Source organism: Lasioglossum baleicum, chromosome 2, assembly GCF_051020765.1.
Source record: "Lasioglossum baleicum chromosome 2, iyLasBale1, whole genome shotgun sequence".
NCBI classification, from domain to species: Eukaryota; Metazoa; Arthropoda; class Insecta; order Hymenoptera; family Halictidae; genus Lasioglossum; species Lasioglossum baleicum.
In genome coordinates, this window is record NC_134930.1 from 4212180 (window position 1) to 4236080 (window position 23901).

A 23901-nucleotide genomic window follows, 5' to 3' on the forward strand; every position below is an offset into this window, starting at 1 on the left:
CAACGGTCTCTGTGAGTGACGGCGTTAAACGATACCAAATTCCGTTTATTTTGTAGAGCGGCGGCAGGAGTTCATTGCATGACTTTTCTGTACCTGTGGCAACTATAATATGGTCTCCTGGCTTTAAGAACTTGGAAGAATTCTGGTAAGTGATCGGAAGTTCATCGAAACACTTATCCGTTTTCCGAACTTGTACGGTTACTGGAATGCACTTTATAATATGCACCACTTCTCCAGCTGGAACTGCGACGAATCCTGGTTCTCGCATAATGGCAGCTGCTATTTCTTCCGGTGATGAGTGTAACATCGTTAGTGCGTTTTGAAGGACCTGTTTCTCCAGTTCGCACTTTTGCCGGATGACATCCTGGTACAACTGGGTAAGTTGACTTTTCAGATGTTTTTCTACGTAGATGAACTTACTATTCACGTAAGTGAATATGTCCAGATTGCTTACTATGGTGTGAGTGCGTTCCTTGAATTTACCGGACAAACTTGTATCCAGAATAAAGAGCTTGGGGTGCTCCGTGCGAATAATAATATAACCGCAAATTGATGTACGACCAGATTCTGTCAACGCGAATGTGGTGTCTTCAGATTCCACCATATATAGTGTAGGTGAGAACTTTGTCTTTGTAGAAACTCTGGTAGCTAGTCCTTCGTAGAGAACGTCGTAGCTATTGAACTTGCAGTAATCGTTGGGAACGACGTCCCAGAATGTATGTCCATCTTGTGTATCAAGGCAGCTTCCTTTTGTGAAGGAGCATATTTGTCCTGACTGTAGATGGATCTGACCTGTAGAGAGTTTCACTGTTGCTGTGTAGTCCCTCAGGGTTATTCGAACAATGGCCTGTACAACGACACTGGTCCAAGTGCCGAATGGGTCGTTGTACGTTGTTCCCGCGCATTGCCCGTTATTTTGAAGTTCTCCCGCCAATGTGAGGCTGCGGGATGTAGTAGAATTGGGCTGGACTCCCGTGACCTGGGCGGTCGGAGTGATGAGGATTGTTCCGGTCTTCTGCAACTCGGAACAGGTTTCACTGGTGGTTGCCAGTAAATATTCCTGTCGTCCGTTCGTGACGATGGAAACATGTGAGTGCATGCCACAATAGAATATCGTGCGGTCGATTTCTATGTGGCACTGGATTACTCTCGTCTGAGTAAACTCTGCTAGTTGTAGCAATTGGATTTTTACTGAGTCCTCCGTGGGCTTGATTTCTTCAGGCTCGCAATCAGGAATATCGATGATGGAGAACGTTGTCGTGTTCAGTGTAGATCCTCCACAATCGTATCCGATGAGGGTGTACACTCGCGTGGCTATAGAGAGTAAGATGGCAACTTGGATCGGCTGCATGATTACAGTTTCGTGTGTGTCTAAGGACTGACGGTCTTCTGAGGCGATTGCTGCTTCGGAGGAGCGGTGTTGCGATGTGATATGCTGATCTTCCAGTGGTGGAAGGAGATTTTGCTGACCAGAGGTTTCGTATTTCGCTCGTTTAATCTGGTAGGGGTATCTGTTATCGCGAGGGTACTCGTGTCACGTCCGTCACTGTGTTTTTGTTACAGGTACCAGGAGAGAGAAAAGAGAACAGTGACAGACGGACGGTTGAGATATTATGATTAAAATGAGGAGTGGTCTTTCGTGCCGAGACAGCCGCGGGCTGTCATATGCACTAGGACAACCGATATTGCTATGATGCAGTCAAGAAAAGAACGACCGACGCGGTTACAAGAAGTGTCCGACAAGAATCAAGCGCGAGGTGATGCAACGAGAACGGTGAGTTTACAGGATTCAGCAATTATACAAGTTATTATACGACTCACCGCAATGTTGTATTAACGCCTAATAATATTGTTGCAGCAGGAACTGGCGGTACTGGCAGTAGGTGTCGTACATCGGATCTTCTATACAGATGTCCTCGAGGTGAGGGAGATCTGGCAGAGTTGCTGCTGCTCGGTTCGGGACGACATTAATGGCCTTGGATGCTGGCCGCAAGATGACACGTTGATGAGCTGGCAGAGGAACGTCACGGATGATTCGGCAACGGACCCTGGGAACGATGATCGTGTCTCGGCTGTCGTCGTCGTCGGCTATGTCGATCACCTCTGGACAATCGACCGGATGTAGAACTGGCGTCGGAGCTCGCGAGAGGTCCGCGTGGTTGACCTCTTTAGGAGGGTTGCAAGGGCAACCGTATACAGAAACGTAATCGGACGCGTCACACGGAATGTGCTCGGTGGTTCCCAGAAGTTCTGTCCACTCGGTAGTAGCAATGATTTGATCGAGCACCGCTTTATTTCTTAACGCGCGTCTCAATTTAGCAAGTTGATACTTGCGTCCCGCTCGACGTGGGCGTCGCATGGGTAAGGAATAGTAATGATGGAATATTAATAATATAATGAACTTCCACTTGTTATTAACCTTTTAGGTAGTTAACTCGCTTCACGTCTATAGTGGCGGCTCAGCGTTTCCACTGCGCACTTTAGACCAATTCTAGACGTGGCACGAGAACTTCTCTATGACTCGCTTCAAATTCCTTATTGGCGGCTCAGCGTTTCCACTGCGCACTTTAGACCAAGTCCGGATATGTCACGAGTTTAATATATTTGATGCAAGAACTAAATTGGAAGATGGTGTTGAACTAACACAAGAATAACAAGATCGAAGCACTGGTATAACAACGATATATTAAATAAGAACTGGTAAGTACACTGGTATACAATATGTAAGTAGTATTATAATAGAAGTAGTAATTGGATTAATGAATAATGGATATAGTAATATGTTGTAGGAATAATGTATGAGAATTAGGAGTTGAGTTAGAGTTGGAATTGGAATTGGAATTAGGAGTGAAGGATCGACACACTTCACTATCGCGGAGCTAGACTGAACACGTCTGCTCTTGAAGCCGGACTGGCGGCTGAGGCCAGGTAGGCACGTCTGTGCGAGTCGCTGGCTGAAGGCGGACTGATGCAAGCGTCCGCTCTGCCTTGCCTCCTTCGTTCGGAGTGGGGATAGCTGACGCTGCAGTCTCTTTGTTCTTCAGTCGTCGGAGTGGGAGAACCGCTGACGCAGCAGCGTCTTTGCTCCCGGGGACTGCACGTGCATTTCTGCTGACGCTGCAGTCTCGTGGCTGTCCTATTGCCCTCTACGAGCGTGGGACTGCTGATGCAGCAGTCTTTGGACTTCTCGACGTTTCTAGAAGCTTCTAGATGCTTCCAGAGTGATGCAATACTTTATTGCATTATGTGTCGTGGTGATGGGTTGAAACTGAGGTAAGGTGTTGATCAAGGTGAAGTTATGGTGATGGGTAGAGACGGAGATAAGGATTAGAACAATAGAATATATGAGATCTTAATATTATGTTCTTATGTCTAGGGGACGGTGTATGGATCTTATGCAGATCAGACCTTGTATACATAGTGTGTGTACAGGGCCAACGTCGTACATCGGACGACGTAACACCTCCCAACGCGGAAAAGAAATTTCTTACACGGGAGAAATTTCTCGCTCAACACTCGCTTTCACATTCATTCATGCGACGCATCGTCCGGGGGTACTCCGCGCAGGGAGCACAGTTCTCGGCGAGTATTTCCTATATTTGTACGAAACACTGGTCGCACTGAAATGTTGTCGGTGTCGGCACGTGGGGCTGGGGCTGGTTTTGTAATGTCCGACAAGTCGTATTCGCAATGTTCATTATTCGACTGTCTTTTCTCGGGGTTTAGGGTGGGTGGGGAATCACTGGTGTCACTGTCACTTTTGTCTTTTCTTATCTTCTTCCAGATGAGTGTCACGTTTTGCTGACGCGGGGTTTGCGTTGGATTATTCGGCGCACGCTTGAGTTTGTTTGCATGTACAATCTTAAAATGGTTCCCTACTTTAATTTTTACATTGTTTGAGTCTAGGATGTCGCAAATTTCATGAGGACCCGTATATTGCGCATCGAATTTGCCCTTGCAGGGTTCTTTGAGTAGGAATACTTGTTTTATATCTTCCGGTGGTCGAAGGAGATTTTGCCGATGCTGGGCTTCGAATTTCGCTCGCTTAATCTGGTAGGGGTATCTGTTATCGCGAGGGTACTCGGATTTATATTTCTTTCTTGCTGACGCGTATTTCGCTGTAGCGCAGAGATTAATTTTATCGTATTTGTTTCGCTTCGCATGGCAACGTGCAGATGGAAGTTGAAAGGAATCGAGTTTCTGTGGATCATCAAAGATATGATTTCGAAGTAAGTTATGAAGTTCTTTTACTTTGGAGGCTTTGATATCCTTCTCTGGTTTAGAACTGTCGCTGGATTTATTGTGCAATATAGAACAGACCTGCTTACATATGGGTCTTGAAAATCTTTGATTGTCGTAGGAATGGAGTTGGTCTTGGAATTGATCGGGCTGGTTACCGGAGTTAGAATAAGGATCGGGCTGGTTACCGGAGTTAGTATAATGATCGGGCTGGTTACCGGAGTTAGTATAAGAATCGGGCTGGTTACCGGAGTTAGTATGAGAATCGGGCTGGTTACCGGAGTTAGAAAGGTCGGGATGGTTACCGAATGCGTCGGGATGATACCCGGAATTAGAAAGGTCGGGATGGTTACCGAATGCGTCGGGATAGTTCCCGGAATTAGTAAGGTCGGGATGGTTACCGAATACGTCGGGATGATACCCGGAAGTAGAATGGTCGGGATGGTTACCGAATACGTCGGGATGGTTCCCGGAATTAGAAAGGTCGGGATGGTTACCGAATACGTCGGGATGATACCCGGAAGTAGAATGGTCGGAAGAGTACGACTCGATTTCTTCCATCTCCAATGGGGGCAATCGAAATGAATCTCTTTCCGACGAGGTGTTAAAACACCGGAGGCTCGCTTTGCCTTTACGATTGGTGACAACGCAGTCGCCCAGGAATACATCCGGCGCTACATTAACACGGCGGATATATCCCTGTTTAGGTCCTTCGACGTCGACCGCTATACACGCAACGGTACGAGGTTCGAGGACGAATTCTTCGGATTTCGGAGGAGTCTTTGTTCGGACTCGATCCTCACGCTCCACGATCCGACTTCTCGCAGTGTACTCCGATATCTCTCGAGTCTCCTTCGATTCCGGCCGGCTTTTCACGGCGTTTTTCTCTAGGGAGTACTCGATCGAATCCCGAGGAGGCATTGAAATAACCTCCGTCACCGGAGCTCTGCAAGGTCTGACCGCGGGTGCACGAGGATTTGAGGAAGACACTCGAACGTTCCTTGCCGAATGTTCCTCACGCTTGGCGGCTGGAGTTTTAACGAGATCGTTGGTCATAGACGAAGGCATTGAAATAACCTCTGCTGCCAATTCATCGCGAGGCTCAGCCGTGGGCGCGCAAGGGTTCGAGAAGGGAACCCGAATGTTTCCTATCGTTATGGATTGATTCGCAAAGGAGATCTCGGCTCCTGTTCTGAAGAAGGGAGAACCGAGGATTCCGTCGATGTTAATTGGGAAGTTTTCTTCCAAGACATGAAATTCGATAGGGTTTTGACCCTGTAAGTGTATTTTAATTTGACCGAGAGTTGGAATGGATCCCTCGGTTATTCCTTGGACTTCTATAGTGTTCGTATGATCTATAGGTAGATTTGGTTCTAGACTTGACGCACGAATTAAATTGATCTCCGAACCCGTGTCCAACAAAAATTCACACTTCTTTTGTAATTGAGGGGCGGAGATTTTTACGCGCGGAATTGGTGAGTCTGCAGCAAGGTTTACTGCTGAGACGAATCGTCGGACTGGTCGTTCGTCCGGATAGCTGTTTGGGTGCGGGCTGTAGTTTGGGTTGAAGATGCGGCCTCCCGCCTTGGGTTGGCTTCGGTCGGGAGGCCGGACTCGTTTCCCGACCTCCTATTATTATTAAAAGCGCGCTTACGGCACTCGTGAATATCGTGCCCGGGGACTTTGCAGTAGTTGCAAAATTTGTTAGGGCTTGAGGGGCGATCTGTGCGACCATCGCGGTACGTATTTTGGTCGCGAGGATTATTTTCCCATCGCCGTTGCGGCGTCGGGGAGCGATAAGAGTCCCGGTTTAAGTTTCTCGAGGACTGCTGAGACGAGTCCGGTCTGTTATCGCGGCGTTCTTGAGTTCGCTCTGGAATGTCACGAGGGGACTCGTACGTGGAACGCGGGCGATACGGCCGGTTATCAGAGAAGCTGACTCGTTTTTCTTCGCGGATCAGTTCTCGTCGACGAGTCTGGTCTGACTCATACTGCCTGTAAGCAGAGATGGCTGCTTCGAAAACAGTGGCAGGATTTCGCGAAGGGCAATGAAGCACTTCGGCACGCAGCTGGGGAAGGAGACCTCGTAGAAAACAATCTACTACGAAGCGATCTAGTTCTTCGTAATCAAGGCCAATGTCTGTGGCATCTTGAATCGCGGTTCGAAGGTCCTTAACGCGATTGATGAAGTCTAGGATGTGCTCGTTTGGAGCTTGGAGTACACTCGCGAGATCGCCACGGTACTGGTCCACGAATTTATATGGGCCCAGCACTGTACGTAACTTTTCGCATAGTGCAGAAATTGTGACTATGTGCTCGCCTTCTATAGCGGCATAAGCACGATCGTGGAGTTTATTGCAGAGCAATTTCGTGAGGGCACGCTCTGCAGTGGCCGGTACGGTGTCACGCGCGCGTTTGCATGCACGTATGAATTGTAGGACGGAAGACGAAGTTCCGTCAAATCTAGGGACAAGCTCGGCGGCTTGTTTTAGAGCGAAATTACCAGTAGGTTCATACTGTGGGATTTCGCGTGGCTCTGGCGGTGAAGGTTCCCGCATATTAGAGACGTTACTAGGGCCTGGTGTAGGCGTTTGTTGACGTAGGGTTTGACTCGTGATTTGGATGTTATGAAGCTCTTTTCGTATTTCGTCGAGCATATTCTTTTGGTTTTGTGCGTCTTCTTCATATTTGAGACGCAATTTGGCAATAAAATCAGTTTCTTCTTTGAGATATTGCTCTCTACGGGCGAGGTCTTGCGCATAAAGGAGTAGCTCTTCCTCGGTCATTGGAGGAAGGTCTGCGTTAGGATCTGCTCGGAGATCCTTTTGAGATCGCGTGATTGGGCGAGACATTTTGAAAGATATAAATGGGATTTAAGAAATGTGAACTTCGTACTGACACGCGTCGGGCCTTATTAATGCAAATATCGGCGACCACTTCGTTGTCCTACCGACTGCGCCAAATTTGTCACGTCCGTCACTGTGTTTTTGTTACAGGTACCAGGAGAGAGAAAAGAGAACAGTGACAGACGGACGGTTGAGATATTATGATTAAAATGAGGAGTGGTCTTTCGTGCCGAGACAGCCGCGGGCTGTCATATGCACTAGGACAACCGATATTGCTATGATGCAGTCAAGAAAAGAACGACCGACGCGGTTACAAGAAGTGTCCGACAAGAATCACGCGCGAGGTGATGCAACGAGAACGGTGAGTTTACAGGATTCAGCAATTATACAAGTTATTATACGACTCACCGCAATGTTGTATTAACGCCTAATAATATTGTTGCAGCAGGAACTGGCGGTACTGGCAGTAGGTGTCGTACATCGGATCTTCTATACAGATGTCCTCGAGGTGAGGGAGATCTGGCAGAGTTGCTGCTGCTCGGTTCGGGACGACATTAATGGCCTTGGATGCTGGCCGCAAGATGACACGTTGATGAGCTGGCAGAGGAACGTCACGGATGATTCGGCAACGGACCCTGGGAACGATGATCGTGTCTCGGCTGTCGTCGTCGTCGGCTATGTCGATCACCTCTGGACAATCGACCGGATGTAGAACTGGCGTCGGAGCTCGCGAGAGGTCCGCGTGGTTGACCTCTTTAGGAGGGTTGCAAGGGCAACCGTATACAGAAACGTAATCGGACGCGTCACACGGAATGTGCTCGGTGGTTCCCAGAAGTTCTGTCCACTCGGTAGTAGCAATGATTTGATCGAGCACCGCTTTATTTCTTAACGCGCGTCTCAATTTAGCAAGTTGATACTTGCGTCCCGCTCGACGTGGGCGTCGCATGGGTAAGGAATAGTAATGATGGAATATTAATAATATAATGAACTTCCACTTGTTATTAACCTTTTAGGTAGTTAACTCGCTTCACGTCTATAGTGGCGGCTCAGCGTTTCCACTGCGCACTTTAGACCAATTCTAGACGTGGCACGAGAACTTCTCTATGACTCGCTTCAAATTCCTTATTGGCGGCTCAGCGTTTCCACTGCGCACTTTAGACCAAGTCCGGATATGTCACGAGTTTAATATATTTGATGCAAGAACTAAATTGGAAGATGGTGTTGAACTAACACAAGAATAACAAGATCGAAGCACTGGTATAAAAACGATATATTAAATAAGAACTGGTAAGTACACTGGTATACAATATGTAAGTAGTATTATAATAGAAGTAGTAATTGGATTAATGAATAATGGATATAGTAATATGTTGTAGGAATAATGTATGAGAATTAGGAGTTGAGTTGAGTTGAGTTAGAGTTGGAATTGGAATTGGAATTAGGAGTGAAGGATCGACACACTTCACTATCGCGGAGCTAGACTGAACACGTCTGCTCTTGAAGCCGGACTGGCGGCTGAGGCCAGGTAGGCACGTCTGTGCGAGTCGCTGGCTGAAGGCGGACTGATGCAAGCGTCCGCTCTGCCTTGCCTCCTTCGTTCGGAGTGGGGATAGCTGACGCTGCAGTCTCTTTGTTCTTCAGTCGTCGGAGTGGGAGAACCGCTGACGCAGCAGCGTCTTTGCTCCCGGGGACTGCACGTGCATTTCTGCTGACGCTGCAGTCTCGTGGCTGTCCTATTGCCCTCTACGAGCGTGGGACTGCTGATGCAGCAGTCTTTGGACTTCTCGACGTTTCTAGAAGCTTCTAGATGCTTCCAGAGTGATGCAATACTTTATTGCATTATGTGTCGTGGTGATGGGTTGAAACTGAGGTAAGGTGTTGATCAAGGTGAAGTTATGGTGATGGGTAGAGACGGAGATAAGGATTAGAACAATAGAATATATGAGATCTTAATATTATGTTCTTATGTCTAGGGGACGGTGTATGGATCTTATGCAGATCAGACCTTGTATACATAGTGTGTGTACAGGGCCAACGTCGTACATCGGACGACGTAACACTCGGATTTATATTGCTTTCTTGCTGACGCGTATTTCGCTGTAGCACGGAGATTAATTTTATCGTATTTGTTTCGCCTCGGATGGCAATGTGCAGATGGAAGTTGAAAGGAATCGAGTTTCTGTGGATCATCAAAGATATGATTTCGAAGTAAGTTATGAAGTTCTTTTACTTTGGAGGCTTTGATATCCTTCTCTGGTTTAGAACTGTCGCTGGATTTATTGTGCAATATAGAACAGACCTGCTTACATATGGGTCTTGAAGATCTTTGATTGTCGTAGGAATGGAGTTGGTCTTGGAATTGATCGGGCTGGTTACCGGAGTTAGAATAAGGATCGGGCTGGTTACCGGAGTTAGAATAATGATCGGGCTGGTTACCGGTGTCACGTCCGTCACTGTGTTTTTGTTACAGGTACCAGGAGAGAGAAAAGAGAACAGTGACAGACGGACGGTTGAGATATTATGATTAAAATGAGGAGTGGTCTTTCGTGCCGAGACAGCCGCGGGTTGTCATATGCACTAGGACAACCGATATTGCTATGGATGCAGTCAAGAAGAGAACGTCCGACGCGGTTACAAGAAGTGTCCCGACAAGAATCACGCGCGAGATGATGCAACGAGAACGGTGAGTTTACAGGATTCAGCAATTATACAAGATATTATACGACTCACCGCAATGTTGTATTAACGCCTAATAATATTGCTGCAGCAGGAACTGGCGGTACTGGCAGTAGGTGTCGTACATCGGGTCTTCTATACAGATGTCCTCGAGGTGAGGGAGGCTCGGCAGCGGATCCACAGGCTGGTGCTGTTTGACGCTGGTGGTCCTTGGTGCGGAGCGTAGAATGACACGGTGATGTGTCGGCAGAGTGACATCACTGACGATACGGCAACGGACCCTGGGGACGATGATCGTGTCTCGGCTGTCGTCGTCGGCTATGTCGATTACCTCAGGACGATCGACCGGATGTAGAACTGGCGTCGGAGCTCGCGAGAGGTCCGCGTGGTTGACCTCTTTAGGAGGGTTGCACGGGCAACCGTATACAGAAACGTAATCGGACGCGTCACACGGAATGTGCTCGGTGGTTCCCAGAAGTTCTGTCCACTCGGTAGTGGCAATGATTTGATCGAGCACCGCTTTATTTCTCAACGCGCGTCTCAATTTAGCAAGTTGATACTTGCGTCCCGCTCGACGTGGGCGTCGCATGGGTAAGGAATAGTAATGATGGAATATTAATAATATAATGAAAATGAACTTCCACTTGTTATTAACCTTTTTGGTAGTTAACTCGCTTCACGTCTATAGTGGCGGCTCAGCGTTTCCACTGCGCACTTTAGACCAATTCTAGACGTGGCACGAGAACTTCTCTATGACTCGCTTCAAATTCCTTATTGGCGGCTCAGCGTTTCCACTGCGCACTTTAGACCAAGTCCAGATATGTCACGAGTTTAATATATTCGATGCAAGAACTGAATTGGAAGATGGTGTTGAACTAACACAAGAATAACAAGATCGAAGCACTGGTATAACAACGATATATTAAATAAGAACTGGTAAGTACACTGGTATACAATATGTAAGTAGTATTATAATAGGAGTAGTAATTGGATTAATGAATAATGGATATTGTAATATGTTATAGGAATAACGTATGAGAATTAGGACTTGAGTTGAGTTGAGTTAGAGTTGGAATTGGAATTGGAATTAGGAGTGAAGGATCGACACACTTCACTATCGCGGAGCTAGACTGAACACGTCTGCTCTTGAAGTCGGAAGAAGCCGGACTGGCATGTCCGTGCGAGTCGCTGGCTGAAGGCGGACTGCTCGAGTCGCGAGATGGAGGCGGACTGATGCAAGCGTCCGCTCTGCCTTGCCTCCTTCGTTCGGAGTGGGGATAGCTGACGCTGCAGTCTCTTTGTTCTTCAGTTGTCGGAGTGGGAGAACCGCTGACGCAGCAGCGTCTTCGCTCCCGGGGACTGCACGTGCATTTCTGCTGACGCTGCAGTCTCGTGGCTGTTGTTACGTCGTCCGATGTACGACGTTGGCCTTGTACACACACTATGTATACAAGGTCTGATCTACATAAGATCCATACACCGTCCCCTAGACATAAGAACATAATATTAAGATCTCATTATTCTGTTGTTCTAATCCTTATCTCCGTCTCAACCCATCACCACGACACATAATGCAATAAAGTATTGCATCACTCTGGAAGCATCTAGAAGCTTCTAGAAACGTCGAGAAGTCCAAAGACTGCTGCATCAGCAGTCCCACGCTCGTAGAGGGCAATAGGACAGCCACGAGACTGCAGCGTCAGCAGAAATGCACGTGCAGTCCCCGGGAGCGAAGACGCTGCTGCGTCAGCGGTTCTCCCACTCCGACGACTGAAGAACAAAGAGACTGCAGCGTCAGCTATCCCCACTCCGAACGAAGGAGGCAAGGCAGAGCAGGCGCTTGCATCAGTCCGCCTTCAGCCAGCGACTCGCACAGACGTGCCTACCTGGCCTCAGAGCCAGTCCGGCTTCAAGAGCAGACTTGTTCAGTCTAGCTCCGCGATAGTGAAGTGTGTCGATCCTTCACTCCTAATTCCAATTCCAATTCCAACTCTAACTCAACTCAACTCAAGTCCTAATTCTCATACATTAATCCTACAACATATTACTATATCCATTATTCATTAATCCAATTACTACTCCAATTATAATACTACTTACATATTGTATATCAGTGTACTTACCAGTTCTTATTTAATATATCGTTGTTATACCAGTGCTTCGATCTTGTTATTCTTGTGTTAGTTCAACACCATCTTCCAATTCAGTTCTTGCATCGAATATATTAAACTCGTGACATATCCGGACTTGGTCTAAAGTGCGCAGTGGAAACGCTGAGCCGCCAATAAGGAATTTGAAGCGAGTCATAGAGAAGTTCTCGTGCCACGTCTAGAATTGGTCTAAAGTGCGCAGTGGAAACGCTGAGCCGCCACTATAGACGTGAAGCGAGTTAACTACCAAAAAGGTTAATAACAAGTGGAAGTTCATTTTCATTATATTATTAATATTCCATCATTACTATTCCTTACCCATGCGACGCCCACGTCGAGCGGGACGCAAGTATCAACTTGCTAAATTGAGACGCGCGTTGAGAAATAAAGCAGTGCTCGATCAAATCATTGCCACTACCGAGTGGACAGAACTTCTGGGAACCACCGAGCACATTCCGTGTGACGCGTCCGATTACGTTTCTGTATACGGTTGCCCTTGCAACCCTCCTAAAGAGGTCAACCACGCGGACCTCTCGCGAGCTCCGACGCCAGTTCTACATCCGGTCGATTGTCCAGAGGTGATCGACATAGCCGACGACGACGACAGCCGAGACACGATCATCGTTCCCAGGGTCCGTTGCCGAATCATCCGTGACGTTCCTCTGCCAGCTCATCAACGTGTCGTCTTGCGGCCAGCATCCAAGGCCACTAACGTCGTCCCGAACCGAGCAGCAGCAACTCTGCCAGATCTTCCCCACCTCGAGGACATCTGTATAGAAGATCCGATGTACGACACCTACTGTCAGTACCGCCAGTTCCTGCTGCAACAATATTATTAGGCGTTAATACAACATTGCGGTGAGTCGTATAATATCTTGTATAATTGTTGAATCCTGTAAACTCACCGTTCTCGTTGCATCCTCTCGCGCGCGATTCTTGTCGGGACACTTCTTGTAACCGCGTCGGACGTTCTCTTCTTGACTGCATCATAGCAATATCGGTTGTCCTAGTGCATATGACAGCCCGCGGCTGTCTCGGCACGAAAGACCACTCCTCATTTTAATCATAATATCTCAACCGTCCGTCTGTCACTGTTCTCTTTTCTCTCTCCTGGTACCTGCAACAAAAACACAGTGACGGACGTGACAAATTTGGCGCAGTCGGTAGGACATCGAAGTGGTCGCCGATATTTGCATTAATAAGCCCCGACGCGTGTCAGTGCGAAGTTCACATTTCTTAAATCCCATTTATATATTTCAAAATGTCTCGCCCAATCACGCGATCTCAAAAGGATCTCCGAGCAGATCCTAACGCAGACCTTCCTCCAATGACCGAGGAAGAGTTACTCCTTTACGCGCAAGACCTCGCCCGTAGAGAGCAATATCTCAAAGAAGAAACTGATTTTATTGCCAAATTGCGTCTCAAATATGAAGAAGACGCACAAAACCAAAAGAATATGCTCGACGAAATACGAAAAGAGCTTCATAACATCCAAATCACGAGTCAAACCCTACGTCAACAATCGCCTACACCAGGCCCTAGTAACGTCTCTAATATGCGGGAACCTTCACCGCCAGAGCCACGCGAAATCCCACAGTATGAACCTACTGGTAATTTCGCTCTAAAACAAGCCGCCGAGCTTGTCCCTAGATTCGACGGTACTTCGTCTTCCGTCCTACAATTCATACGTGCATGCAAACGCGCGCGTGACACCGTACCGGCCACTGCAGAGCGTGCCCTCACGAAATTGCTCTGCAATAAACTCCACGATCGTGCTTATGCCGCTATAGAAGGCCAGCACATATTCACAATTTCAGCACTATGCGAGAAATTACGAACAGTACTGGGCCCATACAAATTCGTTGACCAGTACCGTGGCGATCTCGCGAGTGTACTCCAAGCTCCAAACGAGCACATCTTAGACTTCATCAATCGCGTTAAAGACCTTCGAACCGCGATTCAAGATGCCACAGATATTGGCCTTGATTACGAAGAACTAGATCGCTTCGTAGTAGATTGTTTTCTACGAGGTCTCCTTCCCCAGCTGCGTGCCGAAGTGCTTCATTGCCCTTCGCGAAATCCTGCCACTGTTTTCGAAGCAGCCATCTCTGCTTACAGGCAGTATGAGTCAGACCAGACTCGTCGACGAGAACTGATCCGCGAAGAAAAACGAGTCAGCTTCTCTGATAACCGGCCGTATCGCCCGCGTTCCACGTACGAGTCCCCTCGTGACATTCCAGAGCGAACTCAAGAACGCCGCGATAACAGACCGGACTCGTCTCAGCAGTCCTCAAGAAACTTAAACCGGGACTCTTATCGCTCCCCGACGCCGCAACGGCGATGGGAAAATAATCCTCGCGACCAAAACACGTACCGCGATGGTCGCACAGATCGCCCCTCAAGCCCTAACAAATTTTGCAACTACTGCAAAGTCCCCGGGCACGATATTCACGAGTGCCGTAAGCGCGCTTTTAATAATAATAGGAGGTCGGGAAACGAGTCCGGCCTCCCGACCGAAGCCAACCCCAGGCGGGAGGCCGCATCTTCAACCCAAACTACAGCCCGCACCCAAACGACTATCCGGACGAACGACCAGTCCGACGATTCGTCTCAGCAGTAAATCTTGCTGCAGACTCACCAATTCCGCGCGTAAAAATCTCCGCCCCTCAATTACAAAAGAAGTGTGAATTTTTGTTGGACACGGGTTCGGAGATCAATTTAATTCGTGCGTCAAGTCTAGAACCAAATCTACCTATAGATCATACGAACATTATAGAAGTCCAAGGAATAACCGAGGGATCCATTCCAACTCTCGGTCAAATTAAAATACACTTACAGGGTCAAAACCCTATCGAATTTCATGTCTTGGAAGAAAACTTCCCAATTAACATCGACGGAATCCTCGGTTCTCCCTTCTTCAGAACAGGAGCCGAGATCTCCTTTGCGAATGAATACATAACGATAGGAAACATTCGGGTTCCCTTCTCGAACCCTTGCGCGCCCACGGCTGAGCCTCGCGATAAATTGGCAGCAGAGGTTATTTCAATGCCTTCGTCTATGACCAACGATCTCGTTAAAACTCCAGCCGCCAAGCGTGAGGAACATTCGGCAAGGAACGTTCGGGTGTCTTCCTCAAATCCTCGTGCACCCGCGGTCAGACCTTGCAGAGCTCCGGTGACGGAGGTTATTTCAATGCCTCCTCGGGATTCGATCGAGTACTCCCTAGAGAAAAACGCCGTGAAAAGCCGGCCGGAATCGAAGGAGACTCGAGAGATATCGGAGTACACTGCGAGAAGTCGGGTCGTGGAGCGTGAGGATCGAGTCCGAACAAAGACTCCTCCGAAATCCGAAGAATTCGTCCTCGAACCTCGTACCGTTGCGTGCATAGCGGTCGACGTCGAAGGACCTAAACAGGGATATATCCGCCGTGTTAACGTAGCGCCGGATGTATTCCTGGGTGACTGCGTCGTCACCAATCGTAAAGGCAAAGCGAGCCTCCGGTGTTTTAACACCTCGTCGGAAAGAGTTTCATTTCGATTGCCCCCATTGGAGATGGAAGAAATCGAGTCGTACTCTTCCGACCTTACTAATTCCGGGAACCATCCCGACGCATTCGGTAACCATCCCGACCTTTCTACTTCCGGGAACTATCCCGACGCATTCGGTATCCAGCCCGATTCTTATACTAACTCCGGTAACCAGCCCGATTCTTATTCTAACTCCGGTAACCAGCCCGATTCTTATTCTAACTCCGGTAACCAGCCCGATCTTTATACTAACTCCGGTAACCAGCCCGACTTTTATACTAACTCCGGTAACCAGCCCGATCAATTCCAAGACCAACTCCATTCCTACGACAATCAAAGATTTTCAAGACCCATATGTAAGCAGGTCTGTTCTATATTGCACAATAAATCCAGCGACAGTTCTAAACCAGAGAAGGATATCAAAGCCTCCAAAGTAAAAGAACTTCATAACTTACTTCGAAATCATATCTTTGATGATCCACAGAAACTCGATTCCTTTCAACTTCCATCTGCACGTTGCCATGCGAAGCGAAACAAATACGATAAAATTAATCTCTGCGCTACAGCGAAATGCGCGTCAGCAAGAAAGAAATATAAATCCGAGTACCCTCGCGATAACAGATACCCCTACCAGATTAAACGAGCGAAATACGAAACCTCTGGTCAGCAAAATCTCCTTCCACCACTGGAAGACCAGCATATCACATCGCAACACCGCTCCTCCGAAGCAGCAATCGCCTCAGAAGACCGTCAGTCCTTAGACACACACGAAACTGTAATCATGCAGCCGATCCAAGTTGCCATCTTACTCTCTATTGCCACGCGAGTGTACACCCTCATCGGATACGATTGTGGAGGATCTACACTGAACACGACAACGTTCTCCATCATCGATATTCCTGATTGCGAGCCTGAAGAAATCAAGCCCACGGAGGACTCAGTAAAAATCCAATTGCTACAACTAGCAGAGTTTACTCAGACGAGAGTAATCCAGTGCCACATAGAAATCGACCGCACGATATTCTATTGTGGCATGCACTCACATGTTTCCATCGTCACGAACGGACGACAGGAATATTTACTGGCAACCACCAGTGAAACCTGTTCCGAGTTGCAGAAGACCGGAACAATCCTCATCACTCCGACCGCCCAGGTCACGGGAGTCCAGACCAATTCTACTACATCCCGCAGCCTCACATTGGCGGGAGAACTTCAAAATAACGGGCAATGCGCAGGAACAACGTACAACGACCCATTCGGCACTTGGACCAGTGTCGTTGTACAGGCCATTGTTCGAATAACCCTGAGGGACTACACAGCAACAGTGAAACTCTCTACAGGTCAGATCCATCTACAGTCAGGACAAATATGCTCCTTCACAAAAGGAAGCTGCCTTGATACGCAAGATGGACATACATTCTGGGACGTCGTTCCCAATGATTACTGCAAGTTCAATAGCTACGACGTTCTCTACGAAGGACTAGCTACCAGAGTTTCTACAAAGACAAAGTTCTCACCCACACTATATATGGTGGAATCTGAAGACACCACATTCGCGTTGACAGAATCTGGTCGTACATCAATTTGCGGTTATATTATTATTCGCACGGAGCACCCCAAGCTCTTTATTCTGGATACAAGTCTGTCCGGTAAATTCAAGGAACGCACTCATACCATAGTAAGCAATCTGGACATATTCACCTACGTGAATAGTAAGTTCATCTACGTAGAAAAACATCTGAAAAGTCAACTTACCCAGTTGTACCAGGATGTCATCCGGCAAAAGTGCGAACTGGAGAAACAGGTCCTTCAAAACGCACTAACGATGTTACACTCATCACCGGAAGAAATAGCAGCTGCCATTATGCGAGAACCAGGATTCGTCGCAGTTCCAGCTGGAGAAGTGGTGCATATTATAAAGTGCATTCCAGTAACCGTACAAGTTCGGAAAACGGATAAGTGTTTCGATGAACTTCCGATCACTTACCAGAATTCTTCCAAGTTCTTAAAGCCAGGAGACCATATTATAGTTGCCACAGGTACAGAAAAGCCATGCAATGAACTCCTGCCGCCTCTCTACAAAATAAACGGAATTTGGTATCGTTTAACGCCGTCACTCACAGAGACCGTTGCCCCAGCAACATTACAACCGCTCATCAAACCCACGTGGAAGTACGTGGATCCAACAAATATCGCAACAGGCGGAATCTATTCCCAAGAGGATCTCAACAAACTACAGGACCACATCATGTTTCCAGTGGAAAGAGTGGCCGTAATAAATTCTATCGCCCAAGGAGCATCCGGCAGAGATTACGCAACAGGAAACGTTAATATGTTCAACCTGCTTGACGAAAACTCCCTGCAACAGATAGCGGAATCAACAGCACAAAAACTGTGGTCAGGATTCACCACATTTGGTTCAATCAGTGCTGGAGTGCTAGGAATATATATAGCAATCCGAACAATAAAGACTATCATAAGTACCATAATCAATGGTATTGCATTGCACTCACTTTACGGATGGAGTTTGCATCTAGCAGTCGCCGTATGGAGCTCCCTCACAAGATTCTTCATCTTCCTGAAGCAAAAGGACAATACTTACACGTATACAGCAAGATACAGGAAAAGTGCAAGTGAAAGTGTTAGTGAACAAAGTGATTCCCCACCCACCCTAAACCCCGAGAAAATACAGTCGAAAAATGAACATTGCGAATACGACTTGTCGGACATTACAAAACCAGCCCCAGCCCCACGTGCCGACACCGACAACATTTCAGTGCGACCAGTGTTTCGTACAAATACTCGCCGAGAACTGTGCTCCCTGCACGGAGTACCTCCGGACGATGCGTCACATGAATGAGTGTGTGATCGAGTGTTGAGCGAGAAATTTCTTCCTTGTCAGAAATTTCTTTTCCGCGTTGGGAGGTGTTACGTCGTCCGATGTACGACGTTGGCCTTGTACACACACTATGTATACAAGGTCTGATCTACATAAGATCCATACACCGTCCCCTAGACATAAGAACATAATATTAAGATCTCATTATTCTGTTGTTCTAATCCTTATCTCCGTCTCAACCCATCACCACGACACATAATGCAATAAAGTATTGCATCACTCTGGAAGCATCTAGAAGCTTCTAGAAACGTCGAGAAGTCCAAAGACTGCTGCATCAGCAGTCCCACGCTCGTAGAGGGCAATAGGACAGCCACGAGACTGCAGCGTCAGCAGAAATGCACGTGCAGTCCCCGGGAGCGAAGACGCTGCTGCGTCAGCGGTTCTCCCACTCCGACGACTGAAGAACAAAGAGACTGCAGCGTCAGCTATCCCCACTCCGAACGAAGGAGGCAAGGCAGAGCAGGCGCTTGCATCAGTCCGCCTTCAGCCAGCGACTCGCACAGACGTGCCTACCTGGCCTCAGAGCCAGTCCGGCTTCAAAAGCAGACTTGTTCAGTCTAGCTCCGCGATAGTGAAGTGTGTCGATCCTTCACTCCTAATTCCAATTCCAATTCCAACTCTAACTCAACTCAACTCAAGTCCTAATTCTCATACATTAATCCTACAACATATTACTATATCCATTATTCATTAATCCAATTACTACTCCAATTATAATACTACTTACATATTGTATATCAGTGTACTTACCAGTTCTTATTTAATATATCGTTGTTATACCAGTGCTTCGATCTTGTTATTCTTGTGTTAGTTCAACACCATCTTCCAATTCAGTTCTTGCATCGAATATATTAAACTCGTGACATATCCGGACTTGGTCTAAAGTGCGCAGTGGAAACGCTGAGCCGCCAATAAGGAATTTGAAGCGAGTCATAGAGAAGTTCTCGTGCCACGTCTAGAATTGGTCTAAAGTGCGCAGTGGAAACGCTGAGCCGCCACTATAGACGTGAAGCGAGTTAACTACCAAAAAGGTTAATAACAAGTGGAAGTTCATTTTCATTATATTATTAATATTCCATCATTACTATTCCTTACCCATGCGACGCCCACGTCGAGCGGGACGCAAGTATCAACTTGCTAAATTGAGACGCGCGTTGAGAAATAAAGCAGTGCTCGATCAAATCATTGCCACTACCGAGTGGACAGAACTTCTGGGAACCACCGAGCACATTCCGTGTGACGCGTCCGATTACGTTTCTGTATACGGTTGCCCTTGCAACCCTCCTAAAGAGGTCAACCACGCGGACCTCTCGCGAGCTCCGACGCCAGTTCTACATCCGGTCGATTGTCCAGAGGTGATCGACATAGCCGACGACGACGACAGCCGAGACACGATCATCGTTCCCAGGGTCCGTTGCCGAATCATCCGTGACGTTCCTCTGCCAGCTCATCAACGTGTCGTCTTGCGGCCAGCATCCAAGGCCACTAACGTCGTCCCGAACCGAGCAGCAGCAACTCTGCCAGATCTTCCCCACCTCGAGGACATCTGTATAGAAGATCCGATGTACGACACCTACTGTCAGTACCGCCAGTTCCTGCTGCAACAATATTATTAGGCGTTAATACAACATTGCGGTGAGTCGTATAATATCTTGTATAATTGTTGAATCCTGTAAACTCACCGTTCTCGTTGCATCCTCTCGCGCGCGATTCTTGTCGGGACACTTCTTGTAACCGCGTCGGACGTTCTCTTCTTGACTGCATCATAGCAATATCGGTTGTCCTAGTGCATATGACAGCCCGCGGCTGTCTCGGCACGAAAGACCACTCCTCATTTTAATCATAATATCTCAACCGTCCGTCTGTCACTGTTCTCTTTTCTCTCTCCTGGTACCTGCAACAAAAACACAGTGACGGACGTGACACTGTCCTATTGCCCTCTACGAGCGTGGGACTGCTGATGCAGCAGTCTTTGGACTTCTCGACGTTTCTAGAAGCTTCTAGATGCTTCCAGAGTGATGCAATACTTTATTGCATTATGTGTCGTGGTGATGGGTTGAAACTGAGGTAAGGTATTGATCAAGGTGAAGTTATGGTGATGGGTAGAGACGGAGATAAGGATTAGAACAATCGAATATATGAGATCTTAATGCTATGCTCTTATGTCTAGGGGACGGTGTGTGGATCTTATGCAGATCAGACCTTGTATACATAGTGTGTGTACAAGGCCAACGTCGTACATCGGACGACGTAACACCTCCCAACGCGGAAAAGAAATTTCTTACATGGGAGAAATTTCTCGCTCAACACTCGCTTTCACATTCATTCATGCGACGCATCGTCCGGGGGTACTCCGCGCAGGGAGCACAGTTTGTTACGTCGTCCGATGTACGACGTTGGCCTTGTACACACACCATGTATACAAGGTCTGATCTACATAAGATCCATACACCGTCCCCTTGACATAAGAACATAATATTAAGATCTCATATATTCTATTGTTCTAATCCTTATCTCCGTTTCTACCCATCACCATAACTTCTCCTTGATCAACACCTTACCTCAGTTTCAACCCATCACCACGACACATAATGCAATAAAGTATTGCATCACTCTGGAAGCATCTAGAAGCTTCTAGAAACGTCGAGAAGTCCAAAGACTGCTGCATCAGCAGTCCCACGCTCGTAGAGGGCAATAGGACAGCCACGAGACTGCAGCGTCAGCAGAAATGCACGTGCAGTCCCCGGGAGCGAAGACGCTGCTGCGTCAGCGGTTCTCCCACTCCGACGACTGAAGAACAAAGAGACTGCAGCGTCAGCTATCCCCACTCCGAACGAAGGAGGTGTTACGTCGGACGACCTCCGACGTTGGTCGAATCGAGGACCGTACCTCGATTCTAGGCTAAGATTAAATATTAAGTACATAATACCTCTTAAACCCATCGCTATCAAACTCTTGTTCTAAATCTAATATCTCTTAAACCTGTTACGTCGGACGACCTCCGACGTTGGTCGAATCGAGGACCGTACCTCGATTCTAGGTTAAGACTAAATACTAAGTACATAACAACCTCTTAAACCCATCGCTATCAAACTCTTGTTCTAATTCTAATACATCTTAAACCCATCACTACTTCACCCACGACTTTTCCTAAACTTGTTCTAATACCCATCACTACTTAAATCTCGACTCTCCCAATTGTTCTAAACCCAACCACCACTCCAAACTCTCAATCTTACCTAACACTTGTTCAAACCCTCATCTACACTTACAACTTGTTCAAATCCCCAACTCCGCTCGAGTAAACGCCACCTCGAGAACAAAGAGATCGCAACGTCAGCAGTCTTGCACGCGTCACCACTCTGTCGAGAGCGAGGACAAAGAGACTGCAACGTCAGCAGTCTTGCACCCGTCACCACTCCGACGAGCGAGGACAAAGGGACTGCAGCGTCAGCAACCCCCACTCCGAGCGAAGGAGGCTACGCAGAGCTGCCTCTTGCATCAGTCTGGTGCTAGCCAGCGAAGTGAGCGGACGTGTCGGTCTGCGCTCACTCCATTCTCACACAACGACATCAGTCAGTCTGGCCCAAGCCAGCGAAGCGAGCAGACGTGTCGATCTGCGCTCTTCTAATTCGCGCTTCGACGTTCATCGACGTTTGTTCTACTATTCTATTCCAAATCCATTCCAATTCAATTCCTAAATCAATTCCAATTCTAACTCTTACTAACTCATACTCCGTATACGATTATTACGTTTAATTCATTTATTATTATACTACCAAGTTTATACTCAAGTGTACTCAACGTTCTTTATTTCAATATATATATTATATTTTACCAGTGCTACGTGAAGTTAATTTCCACATCATTCTACTAAATCCAGTGACAGTTTCTTTTCGAAATTCGAATCGTGCCCTCGTTAATCATACAGAACTCGGCTTGGAGGTCAGTTCGTCCGCTCCGCTGAGAAGTAGTGGTTGACGAGTAGACGTTTGGAAATAATAACTTTCCAAATCAGATAAACGCATTTAATATTAATAATAAATAATTGAGCTCTCGCTTACGTGTTCAACCTCGGTCACAAAGGGAGAAGCTTACAGCTCCGCCGAGGCAATACGTCAACGAGGTGACACTTAGTCAAAAGATTATCGAAGTTAAAGTGACAGTTTGTGAAAGGAAACATATCAGTGTCTAAAGTGAAGTGACTGTTTTAATAGTGCCCTCGTTGTCGCACGGTGACCCGGCTCGGAGGCCGTGGTTGACCTCTCGCGAGCTCCGACGCCAGTTCTGCATCCGGTCGATCGTCCTGAGGTAATCGACATAGCCGACGACGACGACAGCCGAGACACGATCATCGTTCCCAGGGTCCGTTGCCGAATCATCAGTGACGTTCCTCTGCCAGCTCATCAACGTGTCGTCTTGCGGCCAGCATCCAAGGCCACTAACGTCGTCCCGAACCGAGCAGCAGCAACTCTGCCAGATCTTCCCCACCTCGAGGACATCTGTATAGAAGATCCGATGTACGACACCTACTGTCAGTACCGCCAGTTCCTGCTACAACAATATTATTAGGCGTTAATACAGCATTGCAGTGAGTCATATAATGTCTTGTATAATTGCTGAATCCTGTAAACTCACCGTTTTCGTTGCATCATCTCGCGCGTGATTCTTGTCGGGACACTTCTTGTAACCGCGTCGGACGTTCTCTTCTTGACTGCATCCATAGCAATATCGGTTGTCCTAGTGCATATGACAGCCCGCGGCTGTCTCGGCACGAAAGACCACTCCTCATTTTAATCATAATATCTCAACCGTCCGTCTGTCACTGTTCTCTTTTCTCTCTCCTGGTACCTGTAACAAAAACACAGTGACGGACGTGACAAATTTGGCGCAGTCGGTAGGACACGAAAACGGTCGCCGGTAGTTGAACCATTAACAAATTGTTTTCGTACGTCTGACATTTGTTCTCTATATCGTGTGTCGAGTAAGAATTCACACTAATATCGCAAAATGTCTCGCCCAATCACACGATCCCAAACGGATCCCCGAGCGGATCCTAATCAAGACCAAAAATTGTAATGCGAGCGTTCACCGAACACAACCTCGGACCGAGAGATTTCACTCCGAGAAATCTCTTCTCCGGCGAGGGAGGTGTTACGTCGGACGACCTCCGACGTTGGTCGAATCGAGGACCGTACCTCGATTCTAGGTTAAGACTAAATACTAAGTACATAACAACCTCTTAAACCCATCGCTATCAAACTCTTGTTCTAATTCTAATACATCTTAAACCCATCACTACTTCACCCACGACTTTTCCTAAACTTGTTCTAATACCCATCACTACTTAAATCTCGACTCTCCCAATTGTTCTAAACCCAACCACCACTCCAAACTCTCAATCTTACCTAACACTTGTTCAAACCCTCATCTACACTTACAACTTGTTCAAATCCCCAACTCCGCTCGAGTAAACGCCACCTCGAGAACAAAGAGATCGCAACGTCAGCAGTCTTGCACGCGTCACCACTCTGTCGAGAGCGAGGACAAAGAGACTGCAACGT